Genomic DNA, 26,550 nt, shown 5'->3' with positions numbered 1-26,550 from the left:
TCTGTGCCCTGAGCAAAAGGGCACAGATCCTGATAAAGCCAGATTGCAAACACAGCCTGGAAAACTGAAACCTCGGCAAACCAAACACCCTGCTGAAGTTTGGGAAAGGTTAGCTGAGAAACTGTGCTTCTGCTGTGGAGCTGGGAAGGGAAATGAGCTGCTCATCACCCCAGAGATCTGTGGGTGCTGTTTGGATCAGACACAGCCATGCCAAAGTCCTGTGCACCACTGGGGCAGAGAATTGGGCTTTGGAGAGGCCTGTTCATAAAGCAGCTTGGTTTTAAATTATGGCAAAGAGCTCTGAAACCTTTGCTGGGGTTTATAAATCAGAGGTGATGTGCAAGTGCTGCAGGAGCAGGATACCTAAATGTGGCTCACAATAGCAGTGCTGGAAATCTCATCTGTCACCTCTGCCCCAAGCTCAGTGAAGATCTACAGGCCTGCAAATCACCTCTTGGCCAGAAAGAAGCTTCTGCTCTGGCAAGATGTGTAAATTTGGGTGAGATTTGTGGTCATGGGTGTCTCTTGTTGGGTGTTTTCATTGACAGCTGACACCAGTGAGGTGGCAGAGCAGTGCAGGAATCAGGGATTTATCCTTCCAGGCAGGAGTGTCTGAAATCTGGAGCTGGAGAAGTTTTTTATGGAGTAGACAAGGTTATTGTTCCCACTTTTTAGGTGGGAATAAGAAACTGAAGCATTGGAGCCATACAATATTTTTTTTTTTTCTATTTCTCTCCTAATTTAAAAAGCAGGTAAAAATAAAAAAGGTCAGACCTCTAAAGTTTTCAGTCTTTATTTTTTTTTTTTCAGAGTACACTCTTCAGCCTGGAGAAAACTCTGTGTTGAAGCAGTTTATGTGCAGAGCATTTTGTTTTAGGACTTAGGTCACTCAGAGCCTTTGCTTTTATGGGAGCAGTTTGGCACAATCAAGACCTCAAGGTGTCCCCAACTGCAGCAGAGATCACAGAGTGCCCTGACAGGACCCTCATGCCTCTGATTTCCCCTGAGGCAGGTCCTGCCAGCTGGGACGTGGCTGATCCTTGGGGCAAAGGGAGCAGTGAGTTCCCTCCTGCAGCCCCAGAGCGGTGCTGGGAGGTGTTTTATGGTAAAGGGAGCAGTGAGTTCCCTCCTGCAGCCCCAGAGCGGTGCTGGGAGGTGTTTTATGGTAAAGGGAGCAGTGAGTTCCCTCCTGCAGCCCCAGAGCGGTGCTGGGAGGTGTTTTCTGGTCTGCATGTCAGAATTGGAGGGTGGAAGTCTCATCCTGACCCAAGTCACTGGCCTCTGCTGGCCCTTGTCAGAGAACTTTTTGCTTCTTGTTGGCTGCCCAGTCAAAATCATCTCAGCTTTTTTCCAGACAGATGCTCTGGGGATGTGCTCCAGGAGGAATCACAGTCACTGGGCTGGAAGAGACTTTTAAGATCATTGAGTCCAGCCCATGCCTTAACACCTCAACTAAACCCTGGCACTGAGTGCCACATCCAATCCTTTTTAAAGGAAAGGACATTCAACCCTCCCTAAAACAGGAAACATCTCAGTGTGTGGATATGTTTTAATTCTCTCTGTCTTACCTGAGAGATTTAATTTCCAGCCATTAAAGACAACTGCAGCCATTGCTGTTCTCTGCTCCTTCCCTCCCTTCCTGCTTGTGTACAAGGGATTAAAGCCCAAATTTATATGCTGGAGGAAGCCACTGTTAATTAGCCAGACTGGAAACTTTGCATGAGAGGAGCTTCTTTGACATCCCCTATACTAATAATAGGCAGGCCTGCTGTGCAGAGGTGTTGAATATTCACAAAACTCGCCCCCCCAGCCTTGTCCTTTCTCCTCTGGAAGTCAGGAGCTCTTTCCAGAGGCTGGTGGGGGGTTGCCAGAGTGATGATGCTGGATTTTGCCAGCCTGCAGCTCCCCAGAGCTAAATCCCCACTGGCTGTGTTTATGAGGAATAGGAAATTCAGGCAGCATTGCAGCCTGCAGGAGAACAGAGTGAAGGGGAAGTTGATTTGGGTGGGAAATGCTGTTTGATATTCAGGGCCAGCTCTCCTGCCTGGCTATTTTTATCCTCTCACGGAGTGCTGAGTGGGCAGTTTGGGCAGAGGGGAGATTTTTTATTTTTTTTTTCCCTTTGCCAAGTGTCCTGCCCCGTGTTCCTGTGTACTTGGGCAGGAAGGGGGATGTGTGCTGGGGCTCCTGGGATGTGATCACAGTCCTTTTGGAAGCCCCTGTGTCCCTGGGAACAAGCTGGGGGAGAAAAACACAGTCCCGAGGCTTTCCTGGTGCTAATTAGTTGAAATATCAGTGTGCTGCTACAAGAGGTTTATGTGCAAGTATGGAGGGCTGCCAGGAAAACAAATCCTCTCTTGAATCTCTCTTCCCTCATCTTAAGCATTGAGCACTTCTGCTGGCAGGTTATGTCTGAGCTGTATATTTTGGGGAGAGCTGCTTTATATCTTGATAAACCTATTATGTTGCTCCACTTAGCAATTCTCTGAAGCCTTTATGGAGTTTTTTTTGTTTTTTTTTTTTATATCCAGCCATTTACAAATGTTTTTTGCAAGTTCTAAAAAACTCTCTTTGCGTGCTGTTGTTCAAATAAATCAAAATTGGCTTGTTTGTTGGAGGGGGAAAACAGGGATTGAGCTTCAGCATATTGCAGTGCTGTGATCCAGCTCTGTCTGTCTGCATGAGGAGCCCTGGGCTGCAGGATTCCACCTTTTCAGCACCTGGGCTGTGTGTGATGTGCTGGGTAGAGCAGGAAGAATGTGAATTCCAGCTCAGCCCTGAGCCCATTTACATCCCTGTCACATTAGTGGGTTCACTCCCCAGGGACTGGCAGGAGGAGCAGTGCAAAGCCCACCTTAGGAAGTGTGATGGTTCCAAACTCACCATGCTCTGGGTATTAAAAAAAAAAAAAACAACATTCAGAAGTGTGGCTCTGATTTTTCATTTTTTTTTCAGCCTTCTGATGTTTGCATTTTTTTTGTAGTGGAGTTTCTCCATTACAGATTTTCATGTAAATAAAGTAATTATTTCATTCCTCTCTTGAGGAGAAACAATTGATGGATTTCTAGTTTGACCAGTGGGGTTGGAGAGGTGGCAACCTCATCCTCCAATCCATGATCATTGTCTAAAATCTATATAAATCAAGGTAGAAAAATAAATTTTCCTCTTTTTGCCCTGACAACTTGACTATCTGTGTGCTGTTCATTTTGTGTCCTGTAGTGACACAGAAATGCTGATGTTTTATACAGAGCAGGGCTGGGGGCACAGAACCCTTGGTGACTTGGGTGTTTATCAAACAAGGCTTCAGTGACTCTGAATCTTGCAAGAAGGAAAAGTTTGAAATGACAAATAGTCACCTTTGAGTTGTTTGGTTTCTTGTACACAATAGAGATTTGAAGTTTCAGACTTCTCAACTCTTCAGCAGTTATGGGTAAGTCTATATTAAGAAGAATCTCAGCTTTTTCCACTTTGTGATGGTTTTTATGGTGCCATTGAACCTCAGGGTGTCTCTGTGCAGCTGCAGGTGGTGGGTACTGCATCCTACATGGCATTAAATGTGTGTGCAACGGTGACTTTCCATAATCACTTCTATAGTTCAAGTGGAGCTCTCAGCCTAACTTTAAATAGCACTTTGGAATGGCTCCTTTTTTGCTATTGCTCAGTAGTTCCACCTTGATTGCTCTGCTTCAACTCATTACTCAGCTCTGTCGCCGTGTTTCGCTCTGGGATATGGTTTATACAAAAGAAGCTTTAATGTAAACTCAATTTGTGTTGCATTGCTAAAACCTTAATGACATTTTGCTTGGCAGCAGTATAGACTCTGTGGTTTGCCCTTCCCCAGTGCACTATGTTCCCAATAAACTAAAGGCCGTGGTAGGTGTAGCATGAAAAATCCCTGAGTAAATATTGGAACAAATGCTTTTGTGGTGCTTCCTAAACCCTGGCTGTGCTCGTGATTCGAGGCCACTGCCGTGTCACCAGTGTTGAGCTGAAAAGGAGCTAAATTTGGGAAGGACAGGCAAAAAACCACAGGTCAGAGCTCCAGAATGTCTTCTGTAGCTGCTGCGATTCAATTCTGAGATGCATCAGGTTTGAGGTGCATCACAGAAATGCTGCTGAAGCCACTGAGTGGGTGAATACACCAGGGGGTGGCCGGGAGTGGTTGTGTGGGGCTCCCTGGGCTCTGAGTTGAGCTCTGGGTGCTCCACTGCATCACCAGCCTGACACAGCCAAGGGCAATTCCCTTGGGATCCTGGAGAGGCAGGAACTCTGTGATCCCACAGCGTGCAGAGCCCTGGTTTGGTTCTGTTGATGACCTGGAAGGAACATCTGGGACCATCCCCTTTGCTGTTCAAATGGAATGATCTTCACACAGTTTTGAGGGTGTGTGTTCATAAATCCCAAATTCAGAGCACTGCTGAGATGCTGGCACCTGAAATTTTGGGCTCCCAGGGAAACTGCAGCTGCTCTGACTTTTTGCTCTGCCCTTGGCATTAAAGAAGCTGAAGTGGATTTGGTAACAAGCTGTCCCTGGTGCCAAAGGTGGGAATAAAGGGTCTAATTTTGTCCCTGGTTTTGTCCTGTAGATTTATGGGGGTTTTCACACATTAATTGAACTGGGATATTGACCCAGCTTGTATTTGGAGGAGTGTGAACTGAGCAGGATGAGAGGCTGCAGAGGGACTTGGGTATTATTATATCAGTGCAGTCACATGGACTGCAATGAGCTCCTTGGTGGAGCAGGGAAAGCTTCATCTCTTAATGGACTGCACAGAATACAGAGAATAATTCCCTTAATAAATCTCTTTCACTCTCTAATATCTAGGGAAATACATTATCCTGTTGTCCAAAAACCTTGAGAGATCAGTCTTTTCTGAACAAGAACAGACATTTCACGGCAGCTGTGCTGTGATCGGATCAGGGACTGCACTGCTGTGCCACTGGAAAACAGCTGGAATAACAACTGGGCTGCAGTGCTGCTGTTCCCAGTGTGAAATCCCATTTTCCACCCAGGACAGGACAAACTGGGACCAGCACATGCAGGGAGCATCCCTTGGGGAGTGGGAAGGCTGCACCACTGAGAAGCAGCAGCAGAGACACAGCACAGAGGTTGTGGCCAGTGGGGACCACTTTTGGAGGACCTTTGGCCACTGGTCTTGGGCCACTCCTGCCCTCAGCAGTGGGTTTAACTCCTCTGAGTGTGGAGAGCTGCTTGGGCACAGGTTGTTTTCCAGGTGAAGCTGATTTTCCTGCAAATCTCTGAGCTCAGGCAGTGCTGTCTTTGCCCCACCTTGCTGGTGTCCCTTGCAGGGCTGTCCCCAGGGATGCTGTGTGTGATCTGAGGAGACACAGGGGAGCAGAAGAATTGCTGCAAACCTGCAGGCTGCAGCTGGATTGGGATACCCAGGAAGCACCTCCAAAAGGGCTGAGTCCCTGTGGATGACTCCCTTTCCACTCCTCCTTTGTGCAAAGACTTCACCTAAAAGCAGGAATAGCTTGTATGGTGGGTGCTCCTTAGCTCTGTCTCTTGAAACATTCCCAAATTTTGGGTTTAGCCTTGCCTGGAGAATCAAACGTGTCCCACTGCAGTCAGGAAGGGACTTGTCTGTCTTTTAAAGGGGACTTGGTGTGTCTGAGGTGTTCAGATGTGTCACATCAGTGTCAGCAAAGTGCTGGGAGGGGATTGAGTTGAACAGTGAGCAGCAGAGTGGCAGCAGGGCCAGGCCAGCCTTGTCTTCCAGGCACCTGAACAGGCTGCAGTCAGGAGAATCCTCCAGCAAGCAGAAAAACAAAGAGCCAAAGGTAAATGGAGGTTTTTGGGGTGCCCTGGCCATGCTGTGTGTCTGCACAGAGGGGACTGAGCTGTGTGTGCCACTCCAGCACCTCTGGACATTCCCCAGGACATGCCTGGGCTGTCCCAGGGAGGCTCCCACCCCACAGTGACCCCATGGAATGGCTGAGACACTAAAGCAGAGCTCTGTGAACAGGTATTTTGTTGCCATCAGAGCTGCTGCACCGTGAGCTGTCAGGTGTTTTTGCCTGGTGCTTGCTCTGTGATTCCCTGCTGGAATACAGCACAGCACTACACTGTCCTTCCAGTGCAGGGTAAAAAAGGTGTTTCTGGACTCTCCTCCCATTCATGACAGCTCGGGGATTTGTGCAGGTGAGAAATTCCTGCCTGGAAATGAGGAGGGGAAGCTGTTCCCCACCACAGCCTCTGTCCTGCTCTTCCCTGTGGTTGGGCTTTGCTGGGGTTGAGCTGCTCGTGGTTTTGTGTGACTTCTCCTCGTTAATCCTGAACTTGGGACTCCACACATTCACCCTGTGACTTCCCTGGAGCCCAGTGGGAAGTGAGAAGTGAAATCCCTCAAGCCCTGTTGATGTAGGATGGAGAGATGAGGAGGGGACACAGTGAAGGGAGATGAAAAGTGGAACTGAGCAATAATCCTGCCCAAATGTGGCGTTTTTGCTTGGGCAGCACCATCCTGGGTGTGAAGGAAGAAACTGGTGCTTCCAAAACATCCTGTGCTAAAACAAAACTGGCCAATTCCCCTGGCTCAGCTGGCTCAGGACAGTGCTCATCCCACCTTTGCAATGTTTTGCAGTGATAAAGTTCTTGTAGAAATGGATTTTGTCCTTCTTTTGCCAGGAATTGGAACTTGGACAAGAACCACCAGTGGCTGGTTCCTTCTGTACACAGGATTTATTTCCATACATTCTTTATTTGAGCCATCTCTTTCTTTTCTGAGATATCTCACATTTTATTTTTAATACTGGACAAATACCAAATATTCCTCAAGAGAGATCTGTGATTGCAGCTCAGTTCTGACAGTTGAGAATAGTCCAACCGACGTATTTGCCTCATCTGAAATGCAGCTATTTTGAGCTGTGCTTTTGTTTTTAGCCATCAGTGATAAGTTTGCATTTCCTGCAGATGATATTTTGGGTTGATGTGAGTTGTTAAGGCCCCACTGTGTAAAGTGGTTTTTCTTCCTGTGTGACTCTTTGGGCTTGTCATTTCTGGTTTGATACCTTCCTCCAAACCAGGAGCAGAATGAAATCCTCACATCCCAGCTGGTCACCCACTAAATAATTTGTTTTACATCTTGCTGAAGCATTTTATAAGTGATGCTGCAGGAAGGCTTGTTTCCTGTTTTGGTGATTTTTATTTTTTTTTTTCCTTTTCCTATATTTTGGATTTAAGATAAAGGCAAACTTGAACTTTGCAGGCCCTTCATTGGGGATCAGACATTTCCCAGCTAATTATTTTGCAAACTATTAGAGCGGCAGATCATGAGGTGGGAACCCAGTTATGCAAACAAAGCCACGTCACTCTTGGCCAAAAATAGCTTCAGTACATGTGCAGTAAGGTGGAAATGAAGGCCTTTAGTGTACACAGAGCAAACAGGAAGGGAGGCAAGAGGGCAAAAACTGCAGCTTTTTGATTAAATCCTCTGATATTTAGAGCAAAGTGTGTTTTCCAGAGTGTTGCTGTTTGTAATTTCAGTGGGGTAGGAGTTATTCTCTTCCTTACAGATTAAGGGGGTTGAAAGTTTGAGAGGTGGCACTCTGGTCCCAAAAGTGTTAGTAATTTTAACATCCAGTTCCCACACAGAGCATGAAGAAATACTGGAGAAAAGTTAAAAAATATTCCCTTTCCTTCCTCTGCTCAGCCCATCTCCAGCACAGGGAAAAACCTGGTCCTTGCTGTGTTCCCCTGGGATTCTGAGAGAGCTCTGAGGGCTGGCTGGTTTCACATCTCCTGCAGAGCTGCTGCCTGGGCTTAAATCTTTATTTCAGCCTCATCCACTACTGCAGTGCCCTAAATAATTTCCAGATCACCCCAGTGGCTGTTTGCTGTAAACTCAGGGATGTGCTGCCTGGGAGTTTTCAGCAGGGCTGGGGTCTGGCTTCTTTTAAAGTGCTGCAAGTTAACTCTGCACCAGGCTTAAAAATAATCTTGTTTCTTCCTTCTGTACCGTGAGCTCCCTTTGCAGTGATGTGGTTAATTGCAGTTTGTTATCGAGCTGTTAGGAGATTGTTTTGGGCCAAGAGAGGAGATAAAGCAGGAGCTCAGCTCTGGAAAATGCAGCTGGAGGTGTGCAGATGTAGCTTCCATTGGATTAAAGCCTCCTTTGTATGAAGACTTGCAATTTCTTATCTGACAATGCTTTTCTGGGATGAGGCTGAAGGGGGCTATAAAGTTGAGCAGAGGTTTGATGCCTCCTGTAATGGGCAGAGTGATTCCCAGGCTCATTCCCTATTCCTCACAGACAGTTTTTTGTCTCAATTAGAAATCGTGTTCAAATTATCTCTGTATTCATCCAGAATTATCGGAACATCTTAATGGCTTCAGGTGGGAGTTCTCTATTCCTGCTCCTCCTCTTTTCCAAAGGTGTGTGTAAAGCTTTATCCCTGCCAGAATTCCCAAACACGGATTTTTATTGCTTTTATTGGTTTTTAGTCCCCTCTCCAAGTTTTGTTACAGGTTTCAAGGTTTGCCTGGAGTGTTTTCCATGCAGGATTCCCATGCATATGTTGCTGCTTAAGGTTGTGCCAAAGTGGAATGTTGCTGTATTCCAAAATAGCTGAACATCATCATGCACAGCTAACACAGAGAGAGGGGAGATTAATGCTGATTTATTGGCCTGTCAATTAACCAGGAGCATGAGGATTCTCACTGCGTGGCTGAGAATTGAAGTGTTGTGGTGGCAGCACAAGATCAGCTTTCTTAAACCTGAACTGCTGGTTCCTATACATTTATGTTTAATTAAAAGTGCTCCTACATCCTGCACTCCTCAACATTAATTCCGAGATGTATTTTTGAACCAGTGCCAGGGGAATACATTGTTATGGCATCCTCTTTCCACATCTATTAGCAGGAAGGGGATAATTGAGGAAATCTCACACGGATTTAATTGGGGACTGAGGGCAGGAGTGGGGAGGGGGAGAAACACAAGGCAGAAGTAGGTCAGAAGTTGGATAACTCTGGTTTGGCACAGAGAAGGGAGAAGAGCTGCTGGAGGCACCCTGGGGCTGCTGAGAAGGATTTTATCAGTGTCCCTGTGTGCAGGGAGGGCTCAGAGCAGGGCCCAGCAGTGGTGATACCTTGGGAAGAGAATGGACAGAGCTGGAGAATAAAGCAGATATTTATTAAAAGGCCTTTAGGATTCAGCTTGGGCAGGACAAGAGCCTGGCCAGGGATACACCCAAGGCGGACCAAGAATAGTCACAAAAATGGCTGAGATTTTACGTTTTATAAATTTTGGTCCATTTGCATTTTGGGGTTTAATTGTCCAATTCCAGCTCCAGGTTGTGAGGTCCCATCCTTCTTGTTCTTCTCTTCTGCCCACCCTTGTTTGTGCTTTTGGGCTGAGAGTTGTCCTTGGTGTGCAGCAGGAAAAGGGTTTGTTTTGTGTCCCTGCTGTGTGCAGAGCTGAGTGACACTGACTGTGAGCTCAGAGCTGCACCCCTGGGCACCACAGAACATGAAATACATGAAAACTGTAACTTAAGTCATCAGTGGCACCAAAGAAATGGGCAGGGATTGATCCCAGCAAGTTCCACATGGACATGAGGATGAAATTGTTTCCTGTGCAGGTGGTAAAGCCCTGATTGTCCCGAGTGTTTCCCTCCCTGGGGATATTCCAGTGCAATCCTGTGCTCTGGGATGGCCCTGCTGGAGCAGGGAGTGGGACCAGCTGCTCTCTGTGGTCCCTTCCAGCCTGAGCCAGGTGCACTTTGCCATTGTCCCCATTACTGGAGCTGGGCTAATTCCATCCCTGGTGCCTTTTTCAGACCTGGCCCTGTGGTTTTTGCTCCAGGCTGGAGGCAGAGCAGCCCATGGAGAGGTGGCCATGCTGGGGGTTGGGTTGGGTTGGGCAAAGCTTGGGGGGCACCACTTGGGGCTTGGGGGGCACCTCTTGGGGCTGGGGCTGTTGTTCTGAGCTTGTGCAAACAGCAAGAAAAGCAGAATTTCCCCTCAAGAACCCACACTGCAAACACAAACACTTTCTAATAGACAAAACATGATAAAAAAAAAAAAAAAGAAAAGAAAAAGCTTTAATTACAAATCTTGCTGTTGAATATTTTTACTGCCTTTCCTGAAAAAGCCTCTTCCATCAGCATTGCCAACCTGAAGCATCAACAAATACAGCTCTGGCTTAGAAACTGGTGTAATTAGGAAATGCAAACACACAGAAGAGGGTGGGGGCTATTTGCCTCTGTTGTTTTGAGCCTTGAGGGAGGCTCTTCTCAAGCTTTTACATCCAGTCACACAGAGCAGAAATATTTTCAGCTTGTATTAAGATTAAAAAAAAAAAAGAAAAATTATTCTCACAATAACAGCAGGTGGGAATATGTTTCTGCACCATGGGGCAAAACCCTTGCTGTGTCTGCCACTCTTCCCTGCCAAATTTTTTGGGTTTATTCCCTCATTTCCTGCTTTCTAGGATTCTCCCCCTCTTCAGGGGGCTGCAGGGATGGGTAACCTGTGCATTTTCTCCAGGATGATTTTTTTCTCTCCAGCTGCCAGTTATAAAACCCACTGGGGGCTGCAGATGCGCCGAGTTGTGCTGGAACAGAATGTACAAAATAGCCACTCCTCAAGGACTTGGCTTTTGTGTACTCCAGTGGCTGATGTCAGAAGATGGAAAAGGTCTTGTTTTCCCCGGAAATCTTTATTCTTAATGTGCATTCAAGACAGAGAAGCAAAAAAAAAAAAAAAAAAAAAAAAAAAAAAAAAAAAAAAAAAAAAAGTGTGTTCTTCTAAACCTAAGTTAAGAAGCTTGTTCAATTTTTAAACAGTTACATAAAGCCATCAAGGTCTGACAGGAGAGAGATGCAAGTTGGTGCAAAAGAAAATGGGAAAAAAGAAGCTGAAATGGAGTGTTAAACTAATTCCCCCAGGTTTATACCTAAAACAGCCTGAACTCATCGATGAACCTGCTCCTGTGCTTTCATTTTATTTTTTTTCTTCCTTTCTCATTTTTTTTCTCTTTCTTGCCCACTGTGCACTTCATGTTGCTAAACCTTGACTTAGTGTGAGTGTTTCTTGAGCCAACACTCTGCTGCTTTTACCTGGCCAGTTCTGGGTCCAGATGAGCATTTCTGTGCTGCTCTTGGGGAGAGAAACGTGTGGACATGAGTGGTGGGAATGGGCTTGGATGAAGCACAGGATGGGATCCTGGGGCTTCTCAGTGGTTTTGCTGCTCAGCAGCCAGGTCTGGGTGAATTCACTGGATTTGCTACTGCCAGGTCTGGGTGAATTCCCTGGTTTTGGTCCTGCCAGGTCTGGGTGAATTCCCTGGCTTTGCTCTCACCAGATCTGGGTGAATTCCTTGGTTTTGCTCTCACCAGGTCTGGGTGAATTCCCTGGTTTTGCTCCTTCCAGGTCTGGGTGACATTCCCTGGTTTTGCCCTTTCCAGATCTGGGTGACATTCCCTGGTTTTGCCCTTTCCAGATCTGGGTGAATTCCCTGGTTTTGCCCCTTCCAGGTCTGGGTGAATTCCCTGGTTTTGCCTCTTCCAGGTCTGGGTGAATTCCCTGGTTTTTGCTGCTGCTCAGTGAACATTTGAGATACTCAGCAGCACCAAGACTCAGGGAGGTGGGCACCAGGTGCTGCTCTGGCCCATGGCTCAAAGCCAGCTGAGCCTTCCCAAAAACATCTGCCAGTCCCTGCTGGAGGTGTTTTCTCAGTGAAAGAGGAATTTTGGGAGTTAGAACAGTGAGTTTGATGCAGGGCTCACTCTGAGCACTGGTGAGAAGGGGTTTGGGGCCCATTCATGGGGGTCACAGTCTCCCTTCCCAGGGGAATAAGGAGGGATGGTCTGCAGGAACAACATTACAGCCACACTCTGTGGATCCTCAATCAAACCTGCCTGGGAGGGAGCACAAGAACCAGCAATCACACAAAGTTTTGATGCTGTTCCTGCCCTCACTAGTCTGGCTGCACCTGGAGCTGAATCCCTTTGGCTCTGTGCTGTCCATGGACCTGCACTGGGCATTCCCAGGCACAGCAGCCTCCACTGGCACTGGGGAGATGCTGCAGGAGCTCAGCTCATGCCTTGGAGTAAGAATTGCTGAGGAGTTCAGAGCCAGGACCTCACCTGCTGCCTGTGGGGGTCCTGGAGCACAGCCATGGGCATCAGACCCGGGGCTGACCTCACATCAGGTTTTCTTGGCCGCTGAGGTTCCTCTCTGACTCAGAGGATGGAAGGGCTCTTTCCCTGCATTCTTTGGATGCCATTTCCTCATCTTTAGAGTTTACTGAGCTTCAGTTTTGTTGTTGATTCTGATGGTGTTTGTCACCAGAGCAGGAGAGGACTCTGAGCAACTCCCCATCACCCCTTGGCCATTTTCTCCCAGATACTTCCACAGAATCCCAAAATGGTTTGGGTTGGAAAGGACCTTAAAGATTCCACCCCCTGCCCTGGACAGGGACACCTCCCACTGTCCCAGGCTGCTCCAAGCCCCAGTGTCCATCCCAGGGATCCAGGGGCAGCCACAGCTTTTCTGGGAGTTCTATCCCATCACCTTCACAGGGAACAATTTTCTTCACCCTTCATTAGACAGCAGATATTAATGAAAGGCTATAGGATCACACCTCTTTGGATAATGCACAGAGACATTGCAGGTCTTTGAGGAATATTAATCTAATTGTATCTACTACCTTGATCCTAGAAATCCATTACAGCTGCTCCTGTCTAGACATGATCAAGGACGTACTTTTCAACTGCCATTACTTTTCAGTAGCATTAATATTCAAGCAGGTCTTTGTCTTAAAAAATGTATTCTGAAAGCTGTGGTTATTGAGGAAATTCAGAGGGAATAAAAAGAAATCCTGTGATAGAAAGGATGTCACCTCACAAAGTATCCACAGAGGGTGGCTGCTCTCACAGAGCTTTTCACCCCAGTGACTCTGAGCCATCATTCCTGTGAGCCTCAAGAGGCAAATGAAACTCAGAAGAACCTGCTGATTTCCTCCAGGTCACGGAGAAAATGAATTTAAGGAATGAATTACCTGCTCTCCACTGCTGCCCTCTCTGTAGGTCATGAGCCTTTTTATTCAAGCCTTGGCATTTCTGAGGTCGCATTCAATCTGGAGAGCCTGGCTTTGGTTAACCCCAGCCACTCACCTCCCTCACACCTGCTGAGGAGGAGATTTTCAACTGAAAATAGCTCCCAACAATGTGATTGTGCCATTGAATCTTCAGGGAGTCACAGTTTAGTGGTGCTTGATTGGAGCTCTGCTTTGCCCCTCTTGGGAGAAGGGAGCAGAGGTGGGATCTCAGAGAATCTTCCTGATAAAGAAGCTTTTGTCAGGAATGGCTACATCTCCTTTCTCATATACAACAAGGCTTTGTTCTTCTGAGAAGGATTCCTAGAGAAAGCAGCTGGGAGAAAAAAAATGCTGAAAAATTCAAGGTTTGCATAAGTCTGCCCTTTAAAAATGAGCAATGTTGGAGACTCCCAAGTGCTTTCTGTAAATTGCAATGTTTCCTTCCTGTGTTTGAGCAGTGCCTGCACCTCCTCCAAGCTCTCCTCAAGCTGCAGGACATCAGTGATTACTTTAGGATCCCTGACTCTAAAAGTCTGACCAGAAAAAAATAAAAAAATCAGTTTTCAGCACATTCAGAGCATGAAAACTTCTGTGTTTTCTGAAGAGCCACCCCTGTGTCTGCATGGCAATGTCCCAAAGGCACTGCCTGGGCTGGGAGGACTCTGCTGAAGGTCTCAGTGATGAAAATCAAGCTGTATGAATTTTTTTTTTTTTTTTGCCTTCTCATCACAGATTGGGAGAAATTTCCTTCCTCTCATGCCCAGGTCGCTATGTTGTGATAGAGCTGCCACCTTGGTGAGGTGGCTGCAGCTCAGGGATAAATAAAGTGTTTTTCACAGTTCTGGGGAATTCTTTGGTGAGCCAGCATAGAAACACAAGTAATTGTCATTACTCAAAATATTTCTGCTCACACAGCCTCAGGTAAAGGACTGATAATGCAGATGGGTCACAAGGGAGCCAATTTTGGTATAATTAAATCCACTGGTGTTTGGCTGACACATAAAGCAGAAATATTTTATCTCCTCAATGTGGGTGCAGTCACTGCTCAGTCAAAAATCATGGAATTCTGCTGGCTCTGCCACACAGACTCTCCTGCTTTCAGACACCACAAGTGTCCCTCGTCTTGCCCCTGGAATCTCCATTTGTCTCCTCCTTGCTGTTAAGAGAAAAAGGTGAAGTGTGGGGGAACATTTTTGTGGCCCCAGTAATTGTTGAAGCATCAGCAATCATAAAGAAGAAGAGTCTAAATTAAATATCTTTCCTTCCTTTCCTGCCAGAGCTCAGCTTATCTTCTTTGTCACCTGAACTTCCAAGTATCTATCAGTTAAGAGGATGGAGATTTGCATAATTAGTGTTTTTGAGGTACTTTCTGAAATGCAGAAGAACTCTTACGTGTTTCAGCTCTTCTCTAATGAGCTGCTGACAAAGAGGTATCCATGGAGATGTCCATTAGAAGCCACTGCTCTGAAATTGGTTCTTTCCAATGCCTGTTAAAATGCCAAAGGGTTTTCTCGAGCATAATTTATACCATTTCTTTGCTCTGTTTGTAAACAAAACCAGTTCTGGCTGAATATGATGAGAACTATAATTTTTAAAATGAGGCTTGCAAATTCTTATTAAAAAACCAGGATAAGAGTGGGTTGGGAGGAAAGTACTGAGGTTTTTAAGGCATCCTACAATGTATTGATTATAGAGATCTGGAAAGAGCCAGGCCAGGGAGGTGCTGAGCATCCCCTGCAGCCTTGTGGGGCTGTGGGTGATAAATCCCACCCCTCCAAATGCTGGACATGGAGATGTTTTCCTGTGAGAAAGACACATAAACATCCTCCAGGGATTTTTTGGTCTCTTCCTGAGGGGCTGGAATGGGGTGGCTTCAGTTACTGGCACCTGGGCTGTGCCAGCCTGGTGGGAGTGATGGAATTGTTCAGATGGGGAAAAATCCTCTGTCTGTGCAGGCTTGGGGAGCCAGGTGATCACACCAGTGTTTATTACCATAATTCTCAACCTTCTGATGATAGTTTACATACCTTTCTGCAAAGTCTCTCAAAACAATCTATATTGTTTTCATTCCTCTTAGTGATGGACTTCTGTATTGACCACTGGAGTCAGAAAAGTGTTTCCTCTCAATGACCAACCCTTGACAAAATCCCAAATATTATATAAACTCTAAATCATAATAAACCTTCCTTCTTTTCCCTGCTTCTACCTGACGAGTGAGTGTGGTTCTTTTCGTGTCCCTAACTGTGACAAGTGTTACATTGCTGGGTTTTCTTGAATTTCTTCTCTTTACTCCCCTCTCTGCCATTGCTCCACTCACAGCACTTTGCACTTCCACAGGCCTGGAAAAGATGCTTGAGGAAAATCTGGGTGCTGTGGTTTTCCTGCTGCAAGTCTGGACTTCCAACCTTCCTCTGATCATTCCAGGCTTTCCCAATGTGGTGGTTTGGGATCCTGACACTGCACAGGATTTGTGAAGATCTCTTATCTGTTGTTACAGTAATATGCTGTTAAAAAACAATCTAACTCCACCTTTTCTCCTTGCCTTTCCTGTTCTCTTGGAGGGTGAAAATAGGAGTTTACAGAATCCCCTGCATATCTGACTTGGTTATTTATAGGTTGAAGCTGTTGGGGTTTATTTTTGAGTTCAGCTAATGGGTTGTTCTTTGTTGGAGCTGTGAAAAGGATTGGAAAAAAATCTACAAAATATCAGAAAACAGACTGAAATGCTGATTAAGGTGTGTGCACACCCCTTCTCTGATCCCTGATCCTGTGTCCACATCAATACCTGGAGTTGTGTGTTCATTAAATAATAAATCTCAGCCTCTAAAGCAGGAGGATTCTCCCAAAGGGAATTCTGGCCCGTGCTTTAGGCAGCATTAACTGCTCTGTGCAGCTCACACTGTGCTGTTCACTTCTTATGTAAGGAATCTAATTGTGAGCACACCCTGGGGAGGCTTCCACAGGAATTTGGGGCTGGAATTGTGCTCCTGGCAGGGCAGGGCAGGGCAGGGCAGCTCCATCAGCTCTGCACAGCTCCTGCAGATCCACATTCCACCAAATCCAGGGGGTGAAATGGTCCTGCAGGAGCCCGAGGAAGGTGGGATGGGTTGAGTTGGAGAGTCTCAGTATTTGCACAGAAGGAAAATGGGCTCCTCATGAGCACCCGGATGGGGGATTCTTCACCCAGGGATTCAGGGCACTCCTGGATAACTCAGCAGAGAATTAGGAGATATCTGACCTGAGAGTCAGGAAATAATGGACTCGACAATTAGGGTATTGTCTTAAAGAGAGTTTACAGCCTAAAAACTTTATAATTCTCTGTCACCCCAACATTCCCTCCCTCTCTCTCCTGAAGCTGAGCTTTGCTTGGCAACCCTCAAGCCTTGAAAATTTGCCAGGCTCCAGAAACTGGTGCTTCAGGTGAATAATTTCAGGCTGTGGTTCACGAGCTGTGCTGCCTTGGAGAGATGCCTAAACAATAACCAAGAGAAGTGAGTCTCAATAACGGGCAGCTTAAATTCATCTTGGAGTGATCTGTTGCCCTGTGCTTCTCTCGGTGGAAATTTGTTAGGGCTCTACAAGCCCATTTTGGCTGGATAGCACAAGGTGAGGCACCTGGAATTGAGCTGCCTGCTCAGGCATGGCCATTGTGGAGCAATCCAACAGCTGGAAATGTCTGGAGAAAATTAAACCAACAGCTTCACATCTCTGGAAATAGGAGCTTTGGGGAAAGTGGCACCAGGATCAGGGAAGAGACAACTCCAGCAGCTTTTGGGCATAAAGTGACCAAAATAAAAATAAAGTTAGTTAAACTTCAAATAAAGTTATTTATTTTGGTGGTCATATCAAAGGAATGGGAAGCAGGGTTGGGGTTGAAAGGAACTTGGCTGTTGAGGAAAACCAAAAAAAAAAAAAAAATCTCATGTGAAAGAGCTGGGCTTCTCTTTTCTGCCAGTCTCCTTTCAGCACAGACTGGAGGCATCCCTCTCTGTTATCTGAGCTATCAGAATATTCAAATTGCTGTGGATAACACAGACTTAAGTGGAAAAAACAAAACTGCAAAAACAGCCACTTGTGCCAATAGATTTCAGGCTGACACCAGTCTCAGGCTGACACTTTGGATACTGAGCAGGGCAGCACAGGGAGGGAGGAGGGTTTGTGCTGAGCAGGAATTCTGGAAGCTCAGGAGGAGCTGCAGCATCCCAGATCTTTAAATACAGTCTGCAAAAATCCTCAGTGGGGAGCTCCCCCTACGCCAAAGCAGAGCCTGTGTCACCTCTGTTGTGCTCCTTCCCTCTCCATCCCTGCGGATGCTGTGGCTGCCAGGGCTTTGATGTGCAGATCCAGTGACGCATGTTTCAGTCCCTAATCACAGCCCTGCATGGGTTTGGAATAGGGTGAATATTCAGGGGGAATATTCAGGGCTCCAGAATGTACTGCGGCAAAGGGAGGAGAAGGAGGGAGAGCAAGGGGGGTATTGGAGTGGGTGGGGGGAGTTTGGGTCACTGGAGACCCCTCTGGGGTGGTCCCTTGTTGCTCTTGCAGGTCTCTGGTTGCAGGAATAGTCTCCAGAGTTGAGAAAAAGGACATTTCATGGTGGTTTCCCCATCCCTGCAGCACTGCCAGCCTGAAGCATTTATGAGTCCTGAGTCAGCCCTCACCACCTACCCCCAAATTATAACACTGAGGGGGGAAATTGCATCTTTGTTTTGAGTAGAAATAAAAGGAATATGTTAGTTTGGGGTTCTTTCTCCACAGTGGCCTTTGGGCTGGAGCTGTTGTGTTGGGTTTGGCTCCTGTGCCTCAGTCTTGTGCTTGGGTTTTGTTCCCATCAGGTTCATGCAGACTTGGTGGCACTTGAGAGAAAGGAATTAAAAATTCACACTTGGGAAATACAGAAGGTTTAGGGGATCCGTAGCTTGAGGCAGGCTTCAAAACCTGTCATACCCTGAGACCCAGAGGCAGAGAGCTGGGTGCTGGCAGAGCTCTGCTGGGAACACCCTGTGCTGATAAAAGACTGGAATAACCAGACTGAGATTTCGATTGCGAGGCAGAGAATTGCTAAAGATCTGTGGCTTTGCTTGAGGCCCTTGATATCTTTTATGAATTAGTCAGACAAAAGTGTCAGGACTAGATGTACCACAAGGCAAGGTGCTGTGTTCAGCACAGGAGTGATCCCTGTCCCTGCTTTCAGCTCCAATCTGAAGTCACTATTATTTTTTTTGACCCTGAGGAGTGTGGCAGAAGTGCTGGTTTGGCATTTGGGCTGTGGAGCACCTTGCAGAGCTCCCTGTTTTCTTGCAAATCTGTCTGTAAAGGCAGGAGACATCAGATTTTTTGGCCTTTAATGCTGCTTGTTATCTGGGCTCACAGTTTCCCCAGGACTGAGCAGACTCTTGTTGCCCACAGCCCAGAGTGTGTGGCTTTGCTCCTCCAGTGACATGGAAAAAGGGATTTTCCCTCACTGCTCAGTGCCCTTCTGCACCACCAGCTGATGGCTCATCTGTCTCTCACCAGCCCTGAGTGGGGTTAATGTCCCACTTGTGTCTAATGTTAATTTAGAACCTCTTTTCTCTCTCTGGCAGCTTCTGATTTGGAGATGAAGCTAATAGCATTTTTCAGGTAATTTAAAGACTCTGTATGTGAGTGTGTGCCTGGTGGGAATGTGAGGCAGGTATTTTCCCACATAAAGAAGGTTAAAGGCCTTTAGGAAGGCTGGAAATTTCCTCTGCTTTCAAAACAAGCTTCTCATCCAAAAATAGCAGCGAGCTGATAGCTTGGCTTCTCCTTATTTATTAACAGCAGATGCTGCTGATAGATGCAGAGAGTTGTTTGGAGGAGTGATGTGTACCAGGGCACCGAGGTACCTTGCTGATTGCTGATCCAAATCAGACACTCATCACAGGATCAGCTCCAGGCATCTCTTATGGGATTCCCAGGTCTGCTCCCATTGCAGGGAGAATGCAGCAGTGACAAGCTGTTATTTGTCCAAGTCAGCAAGGGAAAAATCCACCCAAAGAAGCTCCTTTATTGTGTAAGAGTGATTAGCTCCTCAACCTGTGCAGGCAGATGTTCCCTGTCTGCATGGGAGGGTTATGCAGGAATTGGGGCAGGGGGTGGATTTTGAATTTTGGGATCCGTCTGGGAAAATCCACATCCTCCCACTGCAGGATTGTGCAGTTTGCAGGAATACACAAATGAGCAAAACCAGGCTTGTGTTCCTGGACAAAGCTGCCTTTCCCCAAATGCCAGCACTGCCCGTGCAGCCTCTGCTGTTCCTGAGCTGAGGTCAGGGCAGCCCCCCAGGGCTGGTGTGCTTTACTCTCCATAAATGAACACTGAAGCACTGGAAGCTGCTGCTGGGCTTGCTGGGGGTTTTTTGGGGGGTGATATCCACATTCTGCCTTCGTTGGCTGCTTTTGGGGAAATGAGGGGCACAACACTGAGGTTTTGCTTTGAAAAATTCAGAATGTGCTGTGCAGTGAGCCCACCTTGCTCACTCACAGTGTGGTGGAACCTCCTCTCCTGGCTCCTTGTCCATGGGTATAGGACAGAGCAGGGCCATGGATATAGGATGGAGTAGGGCCATGGATATAGGGTATGGCCATGGATATAGGGTATGGCCATGGATATAGGACAGAGTAGGGCCACGGATATAGGGTATGGCCATGGGTATAGGGCATGGCCATGGGTATAGGGCATGGCCATGGATATAGGGTATGGCCATGGATATAGGGCATGGCCATGGATATAGGGTATGGCCATGGATATAGAATGGAGCATGGGCATGGATATAGGATAGAGCATGAGCATGGATATAGGATATGGCCATGGATATAGGACAGAGCATGGGCATGGATATAGGGTATGGCCATAGATATAGGATATGGCCATGGATGTAGGATAGAGCAGGGCCATGGATATAGCATATGGCCATGGATATAGGATATGGCCATGGATATAGGATATGGCCATGGATGTAGGATATGGCCATGGATGTAGGACAGAGCAGGGCCATGGATATAGGGTATGGCCATGGATCTAGGATAGAGCATGGGCATGGATATAGGATATGGCCATGGGTATAGGATGGAGTAGGGTCATGGATATAGGACAGAGCAGGGCCATGGATATAGGATATGGCCATGGGTATAGGATATGGCCATATATAGGATATGGCCATGGATATAGGATATAGCCATGGGTATAGGACAGAGCAGGGCCATGGATATAGGGTATGGCCATGGATATAGGATGGAGCTGGGCTCTCTGCAGACAAGGGGACAGATCCTGCCAGGGTGCCAAGCCAAGAGCACACCTCCCCTATAATGAGATCCCCAAAATTCCTCATGCCCCTGCTGGATGTCCTTTGGTTAGTGACTGTTTTTGTCCCTGTTAATGTCCTCCCTTTCCACGAACAGCCATTCCTCACGCTCTCTCATGTGGTTCCTGGAAAACGTTTTTGTGTCTAGTGGGCTTTAATTTTCCATTTCCTCCAGCTCCCTGTTTTTTTAGCTGGTAAAACAAAGCACCCTCCTAAATTCTTGTAATTATAGTCATCCAAGCAGGCACAGTCAAGATGGGCTTAATAAGGCCACAAAGTGTCAAGCCTTTCATGGAATCATTCAGGTTATAAAAAAGCTTCCAGGTTCATCATTCCAACTTTCGTTTCTGAGAAAGGAGGAAATAAAGTCCTTTAGTGCTTCAGTACACTTTATTTCTGTGTAATTTGCAAAGCATTATAGCCAGGCCTTTTTGGTGGCCCAAAAAGGCAGAATGCAGTCATGAAAATGGAACCAAATTATTCAATTATGCAGTTTCCTACTCTTAGCCAGCTCCCTTGGAAATGAAGCATCCAGGAGGAATTTAACTCGTGTTTTTTGATGCTTTAACCTCATTGTAACAGGAGGCAGGAGTTAACCCACTTCATTTCCATGTGTTGTGGAGGTGAGTCTTTCCCTCTCCTGGTCAGGGTGAACCAAGAGTGAACACTGAGCCATCAAGTGATTTATAGTTTAAAAATTAAATGGGTGCACAGAAAGGGGAGCAGGGTGAAATTATGGGGCATCCCGTGTTCAGGACTGTGGTGGGACCAGAAATGAGGAAAAGGGGATGGCAGGAGCCAAACACACCTGGTTTGTGCCCAGAGATGACACTGGGGCTCAGAGTTCCACTGCAGCTCTGTGGGATGGTGGGGTTTGGGTCAGCCCCACCTTTGCCTCTTTGGGTGGCAGAGAATCTGCAAATCCACGTTCAGTTCCCTGGAACCCCTGGGGATTTTGCAGTGAGGCTTCCAGGGGAGCACAGAGAGTTTCTCCCCCTTGCTCCCCACCTGGACCTGCAGAGATGTGTAACCAGGTGAGTTTGGAAGAGCCACTTGAGCTGGCCAGAGGCTCTTCCTTATCTACAACATTTATTTGGAGAAAGCCCAAACCCAGCTGTGGCTGATGTACATCACTCTGTCCCCTCTGCCAGGAGTGTCACAGGCTGACCCAAAGCTCTGTCCAGCAAGTGACAGCTGAAGGCTCTTGAAGCTGACAGACAGGCTGGAGGAATAAAACCTGCAGCTCTCACAGACAGGCTGTTTTATCACCTTTGTTCTCTTTTTAGCCACCTAACTATTCCTGGAAGAGCTAATATTAGCTCACCCCCATCTATTTCTTAGAAGCTGGGAAAACAAGAATCCGATTGAATGTCCTGGTTTCCAGGTGAACTGCTGGCTGCTCGAGCTCTGAAAACCCTCACGAGCTCTTGCATCACCAGCTCTTGGTGTTGGGGAGCCATTGAAATCTGTGTTTGTGGATGTGGCAGCATGAGAGGGATTAAAATTGTTGAGCACTGTGTTTAATCCAGCAACAGACTGTTTGGGAGGCACCTCCAGGGCAGATAGTCAGGGAGCACTCTTGCACAGGAGCAGCTCCTGAGATGCTTTTAGTCAAGGCTTGGTGCTAAAAGTCAGGATTTTGGCAGGATATTTGTCCAGGATTTGCCAGCTTGTCTTGTCCTAATGCTCCCATGCCATTGTGTTGAGATGGTAAAGGGCAGATTAGAGACAGGGAAATGAGAATGGGAATGGATTGAAGAGTTTGGAGTTTATTCCCTCAGTGACATCCATGTGAAGTTAGGGATATCGATAATAAGAGAGGGTTGAACTAAAACAAATGTAGGTCTGACTACTATGGTCAATCCTACAAAATCACCCTATTTTATCTAAAATGGCAGGTTATATACTCTTTCAGCTATTTTACAAATGCAGACACATTTTCATTGGCACACAGCAGAGGAAAGAATGTAAACACACATTGTTTGGTTTACCCTTAAGGTGTCTAACACCTGCATATTAAAAATTCTATTCAATGACCTTTAATACTCTTTTATCTTTCCTAAACACCTTAATATCTAATTCTAGCTGCGCCACAGCTCACTGAGAATTTTTTGCTGTGTTACAGGCCTTGGGCCTCAAGTCAGGTCTCAGTCAAGGTAGTTCAATATCTATATATAAATCATATTTTCTTTCCCTATGAAATTTAGCAACATCCACGCTCTGATTGCAGGGAAGGGATGATCCTGCTCACTGTGAGTGGGCCCTGGCAGGTGAGCGTGCTCCTGCTGCCTGTGCACGTCACAGATATAAAAAGCCTTTTTTTGTCAAGCAGACCCAGGTCAAAATGAACTCTGCTGTTTCTCCCAGAGCTGTGATGTTGCTGGGGAGAGAGGACAGCGAGCAGGACTTTGCATCCTTCTGGCTTTTGGGGAGGTGGGAAGGACTCTGTGTGGAAAGGGGGAAGGAAAGCAAAGGCTGATGTGAGATTTCCCAGCAATGGGCTGCCCTGGGACTGCTCTGGGTGCAGAGGGACGTGGAGCTGGAGCAGCAGCACAGCCTGGCCATGTCTGTGCACCTGGGCTGGCCCTGGGCTCCATCAGGATGTGTCTGTGCTGCCAGCAGGGCTGGAATGCTCATGGCACATTCAGGGAGCCCCAGCTGTGTGCAGACAGCACCAAACCAAAGGCAGGTGTGGGACAGACCCATCTTTGCTGCCTGAAGAAGGGCTGGGCTGCTCCCAGGAGTGTGTGAGCTCAGGGGAAGGTGCTTCTCCTCAAGAATGAGTCATGAGTGGCAGAAGTTTTAATTAAACATCTCCCTGAGAGAGCTGGCACCTTGAAAAACACCGTGTGTGACATCTTTTGGTGAGCAGTTGGCATCAGAGCCACCTGAGGCACTGGGATCAATTCTGTAAAACCAGCTAAATAATTAAAACTAATAATAATAATAATAATGAAAAAAAAAAAAAAAACCCACCAAAAACCCAAACCCTGACAACTCCAGTGTTTAAAAATTCAACGTTTTGATGAAATATTAAATGCTAATTATTTCCTTGCACTTGTGCTGGCACCGCTTCTCTTGATGTTGGCAATTTAGCATCACACAGCAATAATTGAAGTGTATTGTCACTTTTCGTGTTCCATTTACCACCCAGGCCCCAAACCCAACGCTCCTAAAGCCTCCGTTTGATTTTTAAGTGTTGAACACTTTGAAGTCTGCTTTAGTGGATTTGGTCATACTGCTGTGAATACCAAAAGCCAGCTGGCTAAATGGCTGTTGAAAAATGCCCTGGTGGTGTTTGCTGCAAGGAGCTGCCAGTCTGATTTCAGTACAAGAGAGATGAGGCTCAATCCATACACCAGACACTAAATGAGATGCAAAGTAGAGAGGGCAAAAGGAGATTTGGAAAGCGTTTTTGTGGTTTTTATGTTTTATGTGTCATTTTAATTTCTGGTCTAGTGCGGTTGAATTAATTATTTGATACAAAAAAAAAAAATAGGTGTTGAACTTGGCTCAGGGTGAGTAGATGAAAGGTCTGACTGGCAGAGGAAAATGATGAATATATTCCTTTGTTTACCTGCTTTCCTTTCTGTGTGAGGACGTATCAGTGCCTTGGATTTTTGGAATGTGGTGGAGGCACAGGGGGTGGATAGAATCAATCAAATCATAAAATTACAGAACTGCTGAGGTTGGAATGACGTTAAGACCAGTCCAGCCATGAACCAGCACCACCACACTCACCACTAGTCCATGTCCTTAAGTGCCACATCCACTTGATTTTTGAAGACTCCAATTTTTTGAAACTGTAGAAGTGCTTTCATTTGGAGGTGTTTGTCCTGCTATTGGTATTTGTCCTGTTTCATTGTTTCAAAGACACTCAGGCAGCTTTCATGGACAAAAAAAAAGGTTTTTCCCCTCCTGCCATATCAGTTTATGAAAGTTCTAGGTGTTCTGGTGTGCAGTTCCAGCTGGAATTTCCAAAGCAGGCAGGAGATGCACAGGAATGCACATCTGGGAGTGAGAGAGCCTGGCTGGAGGAAAAGGACTTGCTGCTTTGGTAGGATGTTTCTGGTTAAAGGCATCTCTGAGCTCTGGAGGAGCAGCTCCAGAGGGGACAGATCAGAGTGGGAGAGGCACTGAGAGCCCAGGGGTGATTTGAGATCCCCAAAGTTTGGCTCAGAGTCTGGAAGTGATATTGTGGGAAGTGTTTTCAGCCTGGAAGTTGAACACTGAAGAAGTTGAACTCAGCATTTCATATCATGCTGAGTTCTTGGGGAGGGAGCAGAGCTTCTGGATGAGGATTCACACTCAGCTCTTCCCCCTGTGCACAACACAAGAGGAGCAGCAGCTCCCAGTTGGTGTCACTGACCTGGGCAGGGGGAATGGGATGTGCTGGTCACCACAATGCTAAGAAAAAATGCTTCTAAAAGGATAAAGAAACAGTGATTTATTCTTGGAAACATAAGTGGGGGTGGCACAGGAGGGACAGATGGCAGCTCCTCTGCGATGGGTTCCTGTGCAGATGGCCCAGCACCAATATCTGTGCCCAGAAAGGGACTGGCAGTGCTGGGAGGGCACATCAGCCTGTCCTGGAGCACTGGAGGTGCTGTGGGGCCTCCCTGAGGTTTTCTATCAGTCAGGGTGGGTTCAGGTTAAGGTGGCAGTGTCAGGGGTGAGGAATGGACTGGCTGTATTTTGCTTTTCATGGGGTTTGGTCTCTCAAAGCTCTGATTAATGAATAGTGCAGAGAGGTGGTGGTGCTTATCCAGTACCTGCTTTGGAGTCTGGGGGGTGATTAAATTAGCATCTCTAGCCAACTCTAAATTCAATAATAACTTTTAAAAGCACAGACAATTAGCAGACTCAGTGGGAGAAGAGCTTTCATGGAGAAGCAATTTAATGTGCTGCCAGCCTGTGTTTCAGTGGACTCTGTGAATATACCAGAGGTGCTTTCCCAGCAAGCTTCACATACAGTGAATTTTCAGGGTTCAATAATCCTCCTGAACTCAAGAAAGCACTAATCTCCTTCAGGGAACAAAGCAAGTGGGGAAAAAAAAAGAAAAAAAAAAGTAATTTTATCAAGGATAAATTGCCCTGTTGTTCCTGTCAGTGTGCTCAGAGCAGCTGCAGTCACAGAGCTCATCCTCAGGTGGGGCAGAACCTCAAAACTCTGGGAGTGGAACTGCCAGGGATTTAGGAGTTCTGCTGGATGTGTTCCCTGGGGAATGTCCCTGCTGGCACCACTGCCCACCCTGAGTGAGCAATGCAACAATTTGGGGGGATTTACAGTAAATCCAAATGTAAAAACTCCTGCTGGAGGCAGTGGCAGCACAATGTCCAACAAAATATCTGCCCATTTTCTCCTCTTTATTCATCACTCCCACTGCAGGGACAGACCAGTGGACATTCAGCTTTTTGCTGAATGGTTTCCTTAAGGACTGTTTGAACATTTTCCATTGTGGTTTTTTGGTCAGAAAGACATATTTACAATGAATTTTTGTTTTCATTCTGCAATCTGGAAGTTTTTCCCCTAATTTTTGAGGGTGAAAGCTCAAATAGAAAAATCAGAAAGTTTTAAGGCTCTGAAGTGTAATCAATTGTCCACACTTTGCTTTCAGGTGAAAATTTTTCTTCAGAAAGCTCATTAAAAAAAAAACTAAACAAAATAAACCCTCCACAACCAAAGGCAGCTTTAATATCTGTGAGTGTTTTGTGCAAAAGGCACAATTTAGTGATCAGCTTTGTGCTGGCTGGGGGTACAATGGGTGTTTTTAAATGCTCTTTACTTTGGGGTTTAATCTATTGTAGGGTTTTCTGTGGGCTGCAGTGAATGGCAATCCTCAACAACCAGCTCTGTTTCAGTGAAAAGAGAAAAGGGGATATTGTAATTCCTGCAAATGAGTGGAAAAATGATTTGAGCTCTTACAGGATTGAACATTAAAATTATTACAAAGAAGGAAGTGAATGCTTGAAGAGCACTAAAGCTCTGCCTGGGCTGGTTTGTGTGGGTGCAGAGTTAATGGGGGCAGAGAACTCTTGGGGTGTCCCAGGGCTTGGCCCCATCAGGGGTGAGGGAGCAGAGCTGTTAATGATGTTAAAAATAACATTGAAATACAAGAAAAGTGAAAAGAAAAATATCATTTGGTGGGGAGAGCTCATAATGAG

The 26,550-nt window shown here is 46.5% G+C and overlaps 1 protein-coding gene across 1 annotated transcript in view; it reads left to right on the top strand.

Annotated features, from left to right (window-relative positions):
• MTMR8 (myotubularin related protein 8) overlaps positions 1 to 26,550 on the top strand; it is a 277,728-nt gene that overhangs the window by 93,212 nt on the left and 157,966 nt on the right. The gene's annotated exons all lie outside the window — the stretch shown is intronic.

Source organism: Zosterops lateralis (genome assembly GCF_965231275.1).
Source record: "Zosterops lateralis genome assembly, chromosome: 21".
Classification (NCBI taxonomy): Eukaryota; Metazoa; Chordata; class Aves; order Passeriformes; family Zosteropidae; genus Zosterops; species Zosterops lateralis.
Note: the sequence above shows the minus strand (reverse complement) of the source record. Positions and strands in the feature narration are given on the sequence as shown.